Genomic DNA, 15,951 nt, shown 5'->3' with positions numbered 1-15,951 from the left:
AAATAAAGCAGCCACTCTTGACTGGTGGTCTGGGAGAGGGTTTATTTGCAGGGTCTCATGTGATGTGGACAGCACTGTACGCAGCTGTGGCTTGGCGCTAGCAGTAACCTTGGGTTCAGAGACACCTGATTTTTTTTTCTAGAAATAACTAACTTCTCTGCTTTTCAGCTTGCTAGATCACTAACAATTTGAACTGACTGCATTTGGATCAAAGCATTTTCTTTCCATGGACAAGACAAAAATATGGCAAGTATGACACTTTGAAAAGATACACAGGACAACTACAGTTATCAGAACAATTGCTTGTCATCATGTCTTGCTGGCCAACACAACTGCTTGCTAACAGACTAATTGGGTTGTAAGCTCTTTGGGAAAGGACCGTGGCTTCCTACAGATTGTGTATAAACATGAAAAATAAAAAGGCAACATCTTGTTGTACAAAGTCTCTCATCCACACTGCTTTTTACATTTTGACAGCACAGCTGTATAGACTGCTGCAACCAAAGCCCAGCTGATGACTCAAATTCTGAAAACCTACCTAATAGCAATATTTTACCTTTACATAATGTGATATAAAAATAATGGATACAGTGAGTTAAAGCAAGTATATCACTCATTTCAAGGGCCAGGCTGATGTCATGAACCTTTAGATTATCCTTCAACTAATGAATGGCAGCTGAGCCTTTTATATTACCTCATATTCATCCTGGATAGTCACTTCATATGTATCTACGGGAGAACCTCACTAACTAGTCCTAATGACTGAGAAATCCTTTGTAAATAATTGAATGTTGTGAATTGGTAAGTGACCAAACACAATGAACCAGCAACATTTGAGTTTATTTATTTAGAAAATGGTAGTATACATGATTAATCATAATTCATAGTGTATTAGAGAAGGTTTGGTAAAAATAATAGGGTCAGATTCTCACTTACACTACAGCCATTTTAGGCCACTCTGGCAGGGTAAAAGAGGTCATAAAATGGGCATAAATTAGTTTTACACCCACTCTGAGGCCCTTTTACCCAGCCAGAATAGTGTAAAGAGGCAGGAGTGGTATGAGAATCAGGCCATAATGAAGTCATAATATGAGATATATCTATCAAATCTTCACTGAGAAATAGGGAGAGTGCTGCAGTTTGGTGGGAATTATAAAGTTCTGTTCCACTGCAGTTTTATTTCCATAATGCAGAGGTTGTTGTTATTACTAAGTGTTGTTTGCGTTGTGGTACTACCATGGGGCCTTGTTGGTTATGTCTACACAGTCGCTATGAGTAAATCTTACAGCCCAAGTCAACAGACTTCTACTAGTGGGGCTTGGAGCTCTGAAGCTCACCCCCACATCCCTAAGATTCAGACCCTGAACTCCACCCTGAGCCCGATAGTCCACACTGCTATTTTTTGTGAGCTAGCGTGATCTCCACTACTACAAGTCTGTTGACCTGGGCTGTGAGACCCACTCCCAGCAGCTGTGCAGAAATACCCAGAGATGTCACAGCATACCCACTGTGCTCGGCACTCTACAAACATGGTAAGTAACGGTCCCTAGTCTAAAATACCTACTAACGGAGAATATATAACAGTGGGGAAAAATAAAACACAAACAAACAAGTGGGTGAAGTGAGGGAGGGAAGACTGGGTAACAATAATAGCAGGACATTTTAGCATAGACAGGTGTGTGTACACAATTTGTAGCCAAAAATTCATATTTTAAAATGTTGGTTGAACTTTTAGCAATAGCATGCCATAGATTTCTTTACCATCTGAGGACATTTAAATACCAAAATATCATTTCAAAAGTACAGGGAGTAAACTGCTTCTACTATTGTAGACCCCCTAATTCAATGTGCTTTCATGAAATCCAGGGGACAGTTCACATACTTAAAGTTAACCATGAGCTTATGCACCTTCCTGAACAAGAGCCTTAGTATGATAGCAGCCTATTAGAGCACTTCATACAGATATTAGTGCTAGTCTGTCATATAGGGAGTCAAATCCTACAGTGAAGAGTGTGGTATAAAACCCTACATAGAATAGAATTACTACATCAGACCTGATTACATGGTTATTTTCTTCAAAGTTTTACCTGGCTGTGTACAGTTCTGCAAATAGATTCAGTTAGGAAATACATTCACCCATTTACTATGATGTATTTATGAAGGAACTGAAAGCCTGACAGCAGAGGGATGTTCTAATATTCTCTTGTTACCTGTGACTATTTTTTCTCTCACGTGTAGCTGATTATTTTGTGCTGTCTCTGGGCAAACTAACTAGTCAGGGTGTATCAACTTTGGAACAAAGGTTCACGTACATGGCTTCAAAATGTAGAAAGGGAAAGAGTTATCTGAACATTTTAGCATTGTGGCCCACTGTATTTTCAGAAATAAGCTTTCCATCTAACAGGATGTTCAGTAGTGTTCAACCTGTATCTGCCTGATATCCCCCCTCCCTTCATGTGATGTTTATCACCCAGTAACAAGGATTTTCTGGCTTTTCATCTGCTGCACGGAGCAACTAAGAATTTACACAAGTTCATTGGCCTGATTTTCAAAAGCTCTGATTGCTCACAGCTCCAACAAGAGTCACTATGTTCTTTGAATATTCAACAGCACCCTTGAAAATTCAGGCATCATATTATGATACAATCTTGCACAGCAGTCCTGTGATTCATACAGTGTTCACAATTATAAGAAACATGCAGCCACTTGCGGCCATTCATATGTAGTGAATAGATGACATGCATCCTGTTCATTAAGGACAATATTCTGGCCTTGAATACATCCATGCAGATCCTGTGGATTCAAAATGAAATCACCCTCCCACCATTAATTCTTCCCACTTCCGATGTGTGATGGTAGGCCTTTTGAGGGTAGGAGAATGAAGTCCAGTGGTTTGCTATCAACCACCCATTATTGGAGTCATGCCATTAAAGGATAACAAAGTATGAAAAGGCAACCTGCATATCTGAGATTGCTCATTACAATATTCCTGTTACAGCTGCTACTCTCACAAGAAGGGAGAGGAGGAGGGAGAGAAAGAAAGAGAGAGAGAGAGAGAAGTCCTTGCATAACTGAATGGCTAGGAACAGGCTCCCAGAGTAGAGGCTCATTCTGCTAAGCCAAAATTCACAAAGGGCTTGATTAAAGTCAACAGAAGCTGTGTCATTTACTTCAGTGGGAATAGTGTTAAGTCGAAAGTAGTCTGTGGTTCTGTTGTCCAATACGTGCATCATTCCTTCTGATTATTGTGTAGTTTGGTTGTCAGACCTTCATTTACTTTTTTATTATATGCCCTTTGAAACTGAAGGTCTTTTTTAAATTTTTGCCTAGGGTTGGGTACACGTTATTACAGGAAATAGAATTAACTTTAGCTGTGTTTGCTCCTCTTTCATGATGATGCTACTTTCTCAGAGTTTTCTGGCAAATGAGTTTTGTAGAAGGAATGTCCACTGAAACTGTCACTTTTGGATAATATTTGCCAAAAACAAGTTTTGAACTCATAGAATGTGAGTGTTTGCACTGAAATCTTATACTCAGCCAGTCAGAGAACAGAATTATACCATGTGTCCAATCAAAATTCAACAGTCCAGCTCAGATTTTCCATCTCTGATGCCAAATACTGCCAATGAACTGCTCACACACAATTACTAGCCCAATAATTGTAGGCTGGAATTATTTGGTGAATAATACACTCAAGTAGTGCATGAACATAAGGAAGTTGTATGCTACTTGTGGACCAAACAACCAGAAAAAAGATAAATAAAGTGTTTGCTATGAATTACACTAATAACTAGTTATTTCTGGCACATGCATAGAAACATGGAAACAAGGGTTCTAGGCTCCCCATTGTTTTTGTCTATAAAAAATGTGTATACACATATATTCCTGGATATGCTGAATGGTCACAACCTTAGATACACTTTAGAAAGAGATGTACACACGCTTGACACTGCGCCCACTCTCCGATCCCCGAACACAAAAACCGTTTGATAGCAAGGAAAGTACCAGCAGAATTGTACTTAGCTAATGGGAGTATTCTGAAGTTCATGATATAGAATACTTGCCATCATTTGACACATTTAAACAATACAAATAGAACTTCCATATGTTTTTTTAACAGTTTATAAAACTAGAATTGGGTCAGAGTTTGGCAGCTCACAAACAGGATTTCTGTACATTGGTATATACTATACATGAATCAGGAGGGTTTTTTTAAATACTGTTTACATTCACTCTTGAAAATTTAAGCACAGACAGTGTCTGCTAGCTGACTGCTCCTTTTTCATCTGACCTTTTATTAAAATAGGAAGAGGTGTCCAATGCATTTTTATCACAAAATCAGGCCCAGAGAAAAAATGTCCTATGGTAGCAGATATAGACGAGAGACGCCAATACCACCTTTTCATAGCAGCAGTGGGATTCAGGAGATGGATGATAGCTGTCCTTTCCACTATCAGAGCTATCATTGCCCTGGATTCAGCAAAGTAATGCTGAAAATTCCATTGGCAGTTCCTGTAGTAATGGCTTCAGAGCTCTGGGAATGGTGATAAAGATGGAGGGTGGGATTAAGATAAACCCACAGAGGGCAGGCATGATGGGAAGGGTTGTATTTTCTCTTTTTGTAACATTTCCTGTGTTCTCATATTATTATTGAGACCTTGAGAACTAGTGCACTTTACCACTATCAGAAACAAAGACTAGAATGGCACATGGCCAAGGACCCATAAGCAAAACAGGAAACCACAAATGTTTGCAGGGTTTCTAGTGGTGTGAGAATCAGGAAACCTGGATTCTATACCAGACTCTGCCCTGACATGCTGTGTGACCCTGAACTAGTCACTTATTGTCTCTGTGACTCAGTTTCCTCACCTGTACAATGAGGATAATGGTACTCGTTCATCTTTGTAAATCGCTTAGGGTTATGTGCACCAAATCAATGAATTGTATGGGCCAAATACTGCTTACACTGGTATAAATGAGGAGTAAGTCAATGGAACTACTGATGTAAATAATAGTGGCAGAACCAGCCTTTATGTGTTGAACCTTCTGCATCTGTGGATTCTCCAGAATTAAGGTATTTTGTCATCCTTCCAGAAACAGTCTCCAGGACTGATGTCATGATAGCAACCTTCACAGTACAGCATCCATTCTGAATTGTTGTCTTTGGAATAACTGAAAACAGCCTGGAGATTCTCAACCCATTTGTAATAGCATTAGAGCTGAGTGAAAAGATAGAAATGAGAAATTCCAATATTTCAGCATTCTTTTTTATCCTCAATCAGGATGAAAAGTTGAAACATCAAAATTTTTTATAGTACAAAAAGTTCAGAAAAATGACTAAATGTTTTGTTTTGTCATTTTTGACTGACATGTATCATTTTGATATTCCCAAATCAAAGTGATTTGTTCTGGTTTTTTGAACCCTCCCTAAACTTTTTGGTTTGAGTCACTTCACCATTGAACTGCATCTTCTGATGGTGCTACACTGCATCATGGGAACTGTAGTTCAGGTGCCAGATGCTCTCCTCTGAGCCAGGCTCACTGGATGGACAACATCTGCTGTGATGCACCCACGGTCATGTGACTGCTATGATACATCATGCAGCTCAGTTAGTTGGGAGACTTCTTTGTGTCATGGAAGATACTGTCCAGTCAGGGAGCCTGTACCCCAGGAAACAATGTAGACATGAGATGCTGAAACTATAACTCCCATGAGGCAATGCAGCCACAGAGGGAAATAAAGTTTAATGTTGAACTGACTCAAAATGAAATGTTTCAGGTCATTTCAACAAACCCAAAACAAACTTGCTGAAAAAGTGATCATATGAAAACTATAGGCCATTGATTCAAAGTCATATGTGTGAGCGTAACCAGCAACTTATGGAAATGTCACTGAAGCAATTTTAAAAAAAGGGATCAGTGTCAGCTACCCATGGGTCTCCTCTATCCCTTGCTATACTGTGAGCAGAACTCATGCTGTACTGTTTCTCTTGGTCACCAACATAGCTGCTAATGTGATCATAGAATATCAGGGTTAGAAGGGGCCTCAGGAGGTCATCTAGTCCAACCCCCTGCTCAAAGCAGGACCAATCCCCAGACAGATTTTTGCCCCAGATCCTTAAATGGCCCCCTTAAGGACTGAACTCACAACCATGGGTTTAGCAGGCCAATGCGCAAACCACTGAGTATCCCTCCCCCTCTAATATCATCAGCTCTGCATCGCTACAGCTGGCCTCTCCTTGTATCTTTCTCCATGCACACACAAAAATCCATTCAGTCAGGGAACTGGATCCTCGTCCCTGTGGCAAACCAATAGGGCACAGAAAGACAGTCTCTCATTTTGTTGTTGTGTCTCATCTCCACACTCAGGCCCTAATTTAGGAAAACATCCCTACTCAGGACAACAGTGATCAACATTCTTAACATTAGTCGTGTGTTTAACCCACACCAAAGACATGAATTAAGACTTATCAGAAACTTAGGGGCTGTCCTGAATTCGGACTCCAGTCATTTCTGATCTTCTCTTGTTCTTCATTGTGTTCTGTTGGTCTCAACAGGTATAGTTATAGGAGCACATACACTGAATAATGTCCTTTCATGTAGATTGTAAGTAGATAACTCATCATTTTCCTTTATGTATTCAGTGAGTTAGAAAGCAAATTTTAAAGGACTCACTAAAAGGCAAACCTGTGTCTATGCAAATTTCCCCCAATGTAGGTTTCAGCCGAGTGCCTGAGGCAATAGAAAATTAAGACACCACAGAAATCAAATGTACAGGCCTAGAAATAATAAAGATAAACAAAGTGTCCCTGATGGGAAGTAAATACAAAAATACAACATACAGACCAGCTTGCCAATTGCCTTAGATAATTAAATAGTATTACCTCAGTACTCACTATAGTAAATACACAGTAGGGATATATAGGAAATATTGCAAACAATGAGGTAACCTTGGCTATTTACCTAAGGCAATCTTAGAACATTTTAAAGAGTGATTACGATAATAGATTAGACTCATTCCTGTGTCTAAAAGATACCAGATTCTTTCCGAGGAGAAATGATAGGCCAAGGTCATTACTAGCTTACACCAGTTCTGAACTGGGTCCAACATTCTAAAATAATCAGCTTTTACAACAATGGAAAAGTCAATTCAGGCTACCGTATATCCCCTACTGGCCACATTTTGAGCATTTCTTATTAATGAGTGTAAGTACAATGTTGTAATCAATTATTGATATCTTGTTGCCCATGCCTGTGGAATGTAAACATTTTTCATTCCATCACAGCCACTAATCTGCTGAGGGATTTGTGTGTGTTTGTTCAGAAAACCTATATCATGTGAAAGCCACTTATCATAGTGAATAAAGGAAGGATATTAGTTATTGTCATTAATGGAAAGCCTTTCATTTTTATTCATAAATGCTCATGAGGTCTAATATCATGCTGCTCCACCTGGCACTTTTAAAAACATTTGTTTGGAGGTGTCTGCATTTGTTTACTGAAGTTTCATTTGTTTGGCTCCAAGTAATTTCATTCCTAAAATCTGTATTCTAGATGTGTGAATGGCGTGCATGCAACTGCTATACATAATAAAAGCATTAGATATTTTAATTTTTATTTTAATTAGCTGGATATCTTTATTTTTCTCTCAGAGTATTTAATTGAAATATTACCGAAGTGATCTAGAAACACATTAATACAACTTCATTTCTCCCTTGTAAGGCATTCTGTAGATCAGTCAGTTTGGCCCTAATTCATCAAAGCACTTAAGCAAAGGCTTAATTTTAAACATGAGTAGTCTCACTAAAGTCAGTAAGGATTTAACTTTAAGCAAATGTTTAAGCTCCATTCACTTCAATGGAACTGCTAAGAGACTAAGTTAATCCTGTGTTTATGTGCTTTGCTGAACTGGGTCCCCACTGAAAAGGGACTGTCTTATTCATATCCTTAAAGTTACTCACGTGGTTAAGGCTTTCCTGAATTTAGACTGTTGGGAGGAATTTTCAAAAGCATTTAATGACTTATAAGCACAAGTCCCACAGGCACTTTTAAAAATTCCACCTGTAATATTTGTATTCACTTTGAAAGCTATAAAGCCTTATATGTGTACTTAATATGTATTATGCTAATTTTATTATTGATAAAGATTATATTTTAACTAATTTGGTTTAAGTGAAATTCCAGAGTTAAATTCCATAAACTCCTGCTGTGGGAGACAGATCACCACTTGACAAACATTGCAAATACATTTAGTATTGACTGTAAAAAGAGCCATGTTGATATATAAAATGAAAGAAGCAACCATGGTAGATCTCTAAAACCAATAGAGATATTGTTTCTTCTACAGTAATTATCTGGACTTTCTTTCCCGCTGAAGATAGGAATTGTCCGACTCACACCAATGCTCTACCTAGTCCGGTATTCTGTTTCTGGCAGTGATCGGTATTAAACACATCAGAAACCCCCACAGAGAATGATTTTGGAACACTTTGCCAACATCAATTAGTAGCTGGCTTTTTATCCTAAGTAAGAAGGTTTACATCTCTTATTTTTAAAGGATATCCCATCTCATTGGTGACAGAAATGGCTAATCCTTTTACAAAAATCATATTAAGTTCTTGACCTCTGATGTCCAAGGGCAGAGAGTTCTATTGCTTAATTATGTATAACTTAAAAAAAAGCAATTTTTTTCTTTTCTTTTGTTGATTCTTTTTTCTTGTATTATGAAAGAGGGTAAACAACACTATCCAATTTACCTTGTCTAGATCAATAATTATTTCTATGCTTTTATCATGTCCCCTCTTATTCATCTCCTCTCTAAATTAAGAAAGCCCAGTCTTTTCAATCTCTCCCCATTCCTGTGATCAGAAACAAGAATTCACCATGGAGTGCTAGAGTGAAGCTTAAATTTGCCAAATCTCTTCCTGCATGAGTTAAAAGAAAGATTAAGAGAGAAGGAGATTTGGAAACAGAGAGCATTATTAGTTAGACCCTTATGGATTATGTCAGTGCACTGTAGATCCTAAGAAACACACAACATTGACATCAATAAGTTACATAATGATGTGCAAAGTACATATGCTCTGTAACTGATGTAAAAGTCGACAAGTTGCTTTTCCTGAGCTCTCTAACTATAATGAATTTAAGCGTAGTTTGTTTCCATAGATACCTGTATGGTACCAAACATTTGCGGGAAGCACAAAGTAATCCATTACAGTAGGAAATGATTAATTTTTGGTTTTAGACATCCTCACCAAAGCACCCCCTGGCAGCATTGTGCAGTGCAGAGCCACCCAGCCTCAGTTTCCCAACTGGTCTTCCACTGCTCCTCCCAGCCTCCAACACCTTCTGGGTTACAGTGACTTAGTCCTATAGTGAGGTCACTTCCAGTTCTGCTCCTTCTACGGCACTCAAAGTCCAAAACAAGTATGAAGCAACACAAAACTTAAACTCTTCCCTTTCCTCCAGGAGATCCTTTTCTCCCACAGTGACAGCCTCATAGCCGCACTCTCTCTCCCTGTCTGCTCTCCTCCAACTGACCAAGGCTCTTCTTTTTAACTCCCTTCCTGGAAGCCTGCCTTTTGCTTAGTTCAAGCTGACCAGTCCGTCAATAGCCCATTACCCGGTTCTTCCCTTACACGGAGGCTTGCGTGCCCCATTACATTTGATTACAATTTTTTGTTGTAATACACTACAATAAGAACAATATGTGTCAATAAGAACAACTTCAGAGCAATTACAGTGTAACTATAGTGTTCAATATTATACCATACATGTATCAAAAATCCAAATACACTATCATTACTTTGTAACTACAGTCTATTCAGTGTTCTGGTAGTAAGAAGTGTATCCAATAATTTCTAATTATATGGATTTCATGTAACTATTTTCATGTGCCACAGTATCACTCTACCAAACTGCTCAGAGTCTGATGGCAGGAAATGTTTATTGATTAAGAGACAGATTTTCAAAAGAGCTCATCACTCAATTGCTCCCAATTAGGGTTGGGTTTTCTAAAAGGTTCAGGTTCCACTTAGGCCTCTTAATGAAGTGGCAAGATTTTCAGAAGTGCTCAGCACACATGATTTCAGACCTCTCGATGGGAGCTGCTGGGTGCTGAGCACTTTTCAAAAGTCTGGCCACTTCACTTACATGGAAATCTTTTGAAAATCTTCCCTCAGATATGGAAGAAGAGGCCTCCAGAAAATCTGGCCCTAAGAATTAAATGTGTACATGCTTTGGCTACTGTGCACATAACCTTTGAATCTTGAAAGCAACAAAACAAATTAGGGAACAAATCTGGCAGCACACCATGTTCAATATATGATGCACAGTGTTTCTTTATCTTCTTAAGACCTTTATCTTCAGAGAGTTTCAAAGCCGGGCTATGCAAGGATGCGCAATGGCCAGAATCATATCTGTGCTGGTATTGTCTGTTTTTGAAATAATTATTCCATGAATTAACCTCAAAATGGTAGTAAATGTCAGACATTGGTTGACCTAGTGGCATTTAGACCCTGATCCAGGTGCCACAGTGCTGGAATTCAGGCTTCAGACTTTTATCCAAAGTCTGCTCTGAATCTAGCATCAGAATTGAACTTAGGAGGATGTGTGCCTGTGCATAGTTTCCAATATTTACACTTGTATCATCCACTCACTCTTGTGGCCAACCCCCAATCACTACCTCTCCCCCAAAAGGGGCACTCATTTTCCATTGATGGCTTCTGGGTGAAGGAACTCGGGCCTCCACCTTCCTTTGGTCTTTCCAGAGGGTTGCTTGCTGGCTGATTCCCCACACAGCTCATTCTGGGGAGACTGCTAGCTCAGGCATCACCTTCACAATCTAATAGGAATCTTCCAGCTAGGACTGGTTGGAAAATTGGGTTTCATCAAAACAATAGTTTTCATGGAAAGTGTCTGCTTTCCACAGAAAATGTTTTGTTTTTATCTGAAGCAGGAAATTTCAGCCAAAAGATAAAAGCTTTAGCTGAAAACTAAAAATTTTTATATGGAAATGCCATCGTGGTGTTTCATGGGAGTTCAGATGCCTCATGCCCTCCCATTCTCCTCTATGGCTTGGTTACCTGGCCACACTACACCACCCATAATGCACAGCAGATATGGGACTTCCATGATCCTTTGTGCAAGAGGGGAGAACATAGTGCATCATGGAAGTTGTAGTACAGCAAGGCTGCCCAGTCCACAGAGGAGAATGGGATATGAGACATCTGAACTACAGTTCCCAGGAGGCGTGTGGTGGCATTTCAGAATTTAAGTTTTCAATTTTCAGCCTAGACATTTTCAGCTTTTGATTTTTCACCAAAATGTCAAAAATTTCCATGGAAAATACCTATGAAAAGGATTTTTTCTTCATTTTAATCAAAAATTTCCAAGGGAAACCAAACACAAACATTTCCTGACAAGGTCCACTTCCAAGAATAGTAGTTTGCTAAACTACATAGCCATAATTAACCCCAGAATACCCTTCCAAAACAACTAAACAACAGCTCTGAAATTCTAGAGCCAGCAGTCAATGCTGAGAGCGAGGACCTGACTGTTCTATTTTTCACTGCTCCATGTGTTTGTGTTTGCAAGTGTGCAGCATCTAGGCAACACTCTCAGAAGCTCCACAGTAGAGTAGGTGGAGATGGAGCCTGAACTGGAAGCCACCCAGACTCTCAAGAGGCATCAAGGGGACACCAGTGATCCCTGAGAAGTTAAGGAAGAAAATGGAGGCCTGCATAGCCCAAAAGGCACTCCTACAAAAATCTGAAGGTCTCAGGCCCTGGATAGAGCTGGAGACAGGGCTTGGGTGGGTTCAAAAATAATATAATGACAAATTGTGTGTGTTAATACTTTGTTTTCCATTCTAATCGTGCATTGGATGGGACTCCCTAATTGGTTAAGATTTCACCTCAGATTATAACTACATTTATAACTGAGGAGAGGGATGTGAAAACCAGGCCTTCTGTGGGATTAAAACATTCTGATAATTGTTACAAATACTATATAAATTATCTAGCAGAGTGGAATAATATCTAACCAGAGTCTAGATGAAATTACAGTTATGTCTTCTCAGAGCCTTGGGCTGTGAGGCTAACTCTAATCAAAACTGATATCTCAGCAGAAACAGTAGTAGCCATGCTAAAGAAAAACACTGTTTATATAAAGAAACAGGGAAACAAACCACAGGATATAATTGTTGAAGACCACTGAAATCTATGTGGAACATTTCAGCACTACATGTGTAAAATGTATTTGCAGTATTCAAATATAAAATCCCAAGTTATTTTCTTATATATTATGATTTGAAATGTAGGGACCAAATCCTGGCCATCATTATGGCCCTTTTGTACTTCTTTTGCAATCTCTGTCAGAAGAGCCCTTGCAGCCATGAGCATCTGGGTGCTACTTACAGCCAGCCTTAGGATCAAGGCATTATAAAGGTCATATCAAGCCACACTGCCTTCCTGATGTCCTGCCCTTCTCCCTTCTGCCATCCTGTGTTCAGCACTGCTCAGCTAGAATGGAGGATTTAGGTTAAAATTTGTGCAGTGTATGTCAGCTCTCCCCCTCTGTAAGAAGATCAGTATGAAAATATCTATTGAATAGCAGAGATGGGAAGGACTAATTCATCACTCACACCAAGTACCATTGGATGATTGTTGCTGGGGAAAGTTACCCTGCATTTCTGAGGATGTTCAATATCATGTAGGAGAGTCTCAGAGCTTTAAAGAATTGTGCTGTTTGCTCACCTTTCTTATTGTACTTCTGAGCCAGCATTCCTCTGAAGGAAGAGAAACAGGGGAGCATAATTTGAATGGATCTTCTCTGCTCTATTAATATGGTAACATGACACCTGGATAACATTTGAAGCAAACACTACCTGGACAAGTTCTTTGCAAGCATTTTTGCAAATTCTGAATCACTTTTGGATTTGGTTATTTTCATATTTCTTGGTAATCACTGTTTCGTGAACATTTCTGCAAATGGGTTTATATGAATTTTTGAGGAGTGGCTGTACTTTATATAAGCACTGATAGTCATGTGAAAATTAGGATGTGTGTATACTAATTTGCTATTTATGCCAGAAGTGGTCATTCACTTCATAAAAAGTTTCCATCATTCACTTTGGGAACAGAAATAATATCAGGTGACATAGATGACCAACCACACACCATCAATAGTGAATACTGAATAGTTATACACACTGCCAAACTGAATAGTTCAGAAGCAATCTATAGAAAGAAATAGGTTCTTATTTAATGGCCAGTTACAAATAAACAATAGTCAATGTCTGTTTGTGGATAATTCATGACCAGAAGAAAAGGACTGGATAAATCATTCCCTACAAATAGTTTGTCCAGCTCCAGTTTGATTCCATAGGAAATTATGACATTGGGGGGGGGGAGGGGGATCATTTAGAATCAGAATGAAAAGCCAAAAATTTTGAATTTTCTCATGAAATGAAAATTTAAAAATAAAATCTATTTGGGACTATTAAAATGTTTAGTTTTGAAACATTTTGTTTTGACTTTTAAATCATATTAAAATGGGATATATTATATACATCATAAATCATACCATAATATTATTTTAATATATTAATATCTTGACTAAATGAATTTAAACATTTTGTCTTTTTCCCTGTAGAACATTTTGATTTAAATAAAACTGTATTTTTTATGGCAAATTGTTCTGTCAAAAAAATTGATCAGCCCTAGTTATAATAATGTGTGCATGCCTGTATAGATGAAGTTTCAGTATTAAAGTGTTTGGGCCTCATCTTGCAAACACTTCCATTAATAGTCACCCTATAGCAGTGGTTTTCAACCTTTTTTCATTTGCAGACCCCTAAACATTTTCGAATGCAGGTGTGGACCTCTTTAGAAATCTTAAGACCCAGATTGAAAACCACTATTCCATGGTAACAACAACCTTTCAGATACCCTTTAAACATAGTCTTCAGACCCCCACGGGTCTGTGAAGCACAGGTTGAAAACCACTGCCCTATAATACATTGTAATCAATGGGATTCTATGGGAGTAAAAATTACAGGATTGAACCATTTATTAGTTTCCTATTTTGACTAAACGAGTAGAGATGTATTCACCAAGAAGATGTCTTTGCTTTTGACAGTAAAAATAAAGTTCAGTTCCAAATGAGCTGCCCATGTTCATTTTGTTAGTGATCATAGTTGTTATGGATTTATGCAACTATGATTTATAACTCAAGCTGGTTGTAAAATGAAGGTTCCCCACCCTTGGGAAATTCTGTTTTTTTAATCAAAAATCAGAAAACAAAAACCTTTTCTGGGCTTTTTTTTTCAGTAAAAAGACAAAGTTTTCTGCAGAAAACAAACACTTTCACAAAAATGTCTTTGTTGAAAAACAATTTTCTGTTGAAAAACAGTTTTGATGGAAAATTTTGACCAGACTTAGTTACCTTGTCTATTTTTGCTTTCAGGCCCTCCCTCTCTTCTCTGCTCTACCTGTGAGCACTACATAGAAAGACCCTTGCAACTAGCCATCTTAGTTCCACTACAATACAAAAACATTTAAAAATATTTATTATTTTGACTTTATGCAGATACAAGGAAGAATAATTGTTACATTTTAAATTACAACACAGGAAAAATTAAAACACCCTCTTTTTTCCTACCGTCTAGATAATCTCTGGTGAAACAAATCTCAACAAAAAAGCAAAACAAAGAAAAGTTCATTACATTGCTTGGAAACTCTGTACTAAAAATATTATCAGTGAAACATTGTAACATGGTCCAGAAGTTGATCTCAGTTGTGTATCACACTGTAACAGGGGTCTACTGGCCCTTAAAAACTGGGGAGTGAAATCTCCAGGGCCATATTTTCCCATTCTAGGGGTTTTATTTTAAACACAGACTTGTGGGACAGAGGAAACAAAGAAGTCCTGGGGTGGCAGTTTGTGGTTTTGGGAGGAAATCCAGGCTTCTGGTTCAGCCTCAGGCTCAGAACCAGAATCCTGAAGTGTAGGGTGGATCACTCAGCCAGCCTCCCGCCAAGGAAATATAGTGTCATGAACTGGGGGGATCTGTCACTACAGCAAGGCATATTGGGAAAGTGAGCAGGAAATAGGCAGCTTCCACCATAAACAGTGTAACGTGAATGCAACAGAGAACCTGGCCCACTGAATTTTTCAGTGGATGAGTACTGTGAAAGACACCTTAAGCCTAAGAGCTAAGGTGAAACCACTAACTCAGTTTCTGTGTAGCCTCTTGAGGCCATTTAATTATATCAATATATAATTTAAAAACAAAACAAAACAAAACTCTAAAAGTTAAAGTCAATGACAGCAGCAGGAGAAATAAAATCACTCAAGTGGAAAAGAAGCTGTTCTTGGAATTGTCATAATTAAATTATAGCCATTATGAGGGTAAGCAGAAACAAACCTGCAAATCACCCCAGTCACCAACCACTAAAATATAAGGTGTCTCCCTAACTCATTAATTTCCCTGCATTCGTATTGCCAATTACAATTAATTAGAAGGAATTATTAATCAGAAATTATTTTTCCATTATTGTATTGGAAAACAACATACTCCCTTCTAAAATATAAATCTGCAATGACATTACAAACAGTTTTATGTGTTTTACAGTAATGGTAATCTAATGTGATTAATTACTAAATATATACACATATGACTAAGCAAACTACTTAATGTTATTTAACATGTCTCTATTAGATGGCAATATCAGGGGCAGCATCAGCCTCTTCCTGGTGGGGAGGGGGGCTGAGGTGGTATAAACAGAAAATTGAGGGGCTGCACTCCATAACCCCAAGGCCCTGCCCCTCTCTATGGCCCTGCTCCCTGCTCCTCCTCAGGTAAGTGCCAGTCCCATCTCCTCCTCTCTCGCCCCACCCCCCGAGGCCCTTCCCCCTGGCCAGGTCGGAGTCCAGAAGCTGGAGCTAGGC

The sequence above is a fragment of the Emys orbicularis genome, chromosome 1 (genome assembly GCF_028017835.1).
Source record: "Emys orbicularis isolate rEmyOrb1 chromosome 1, rEmyOrb1.hap1, whole genome shotgun sequence".
NCBI lineage: Eukaryota > Metazoa > Chordata > Testudines > Emydidae > Emys > Emys orbicularis.
Note: the sequence above shows the minus strand (reverse complement) of the source record.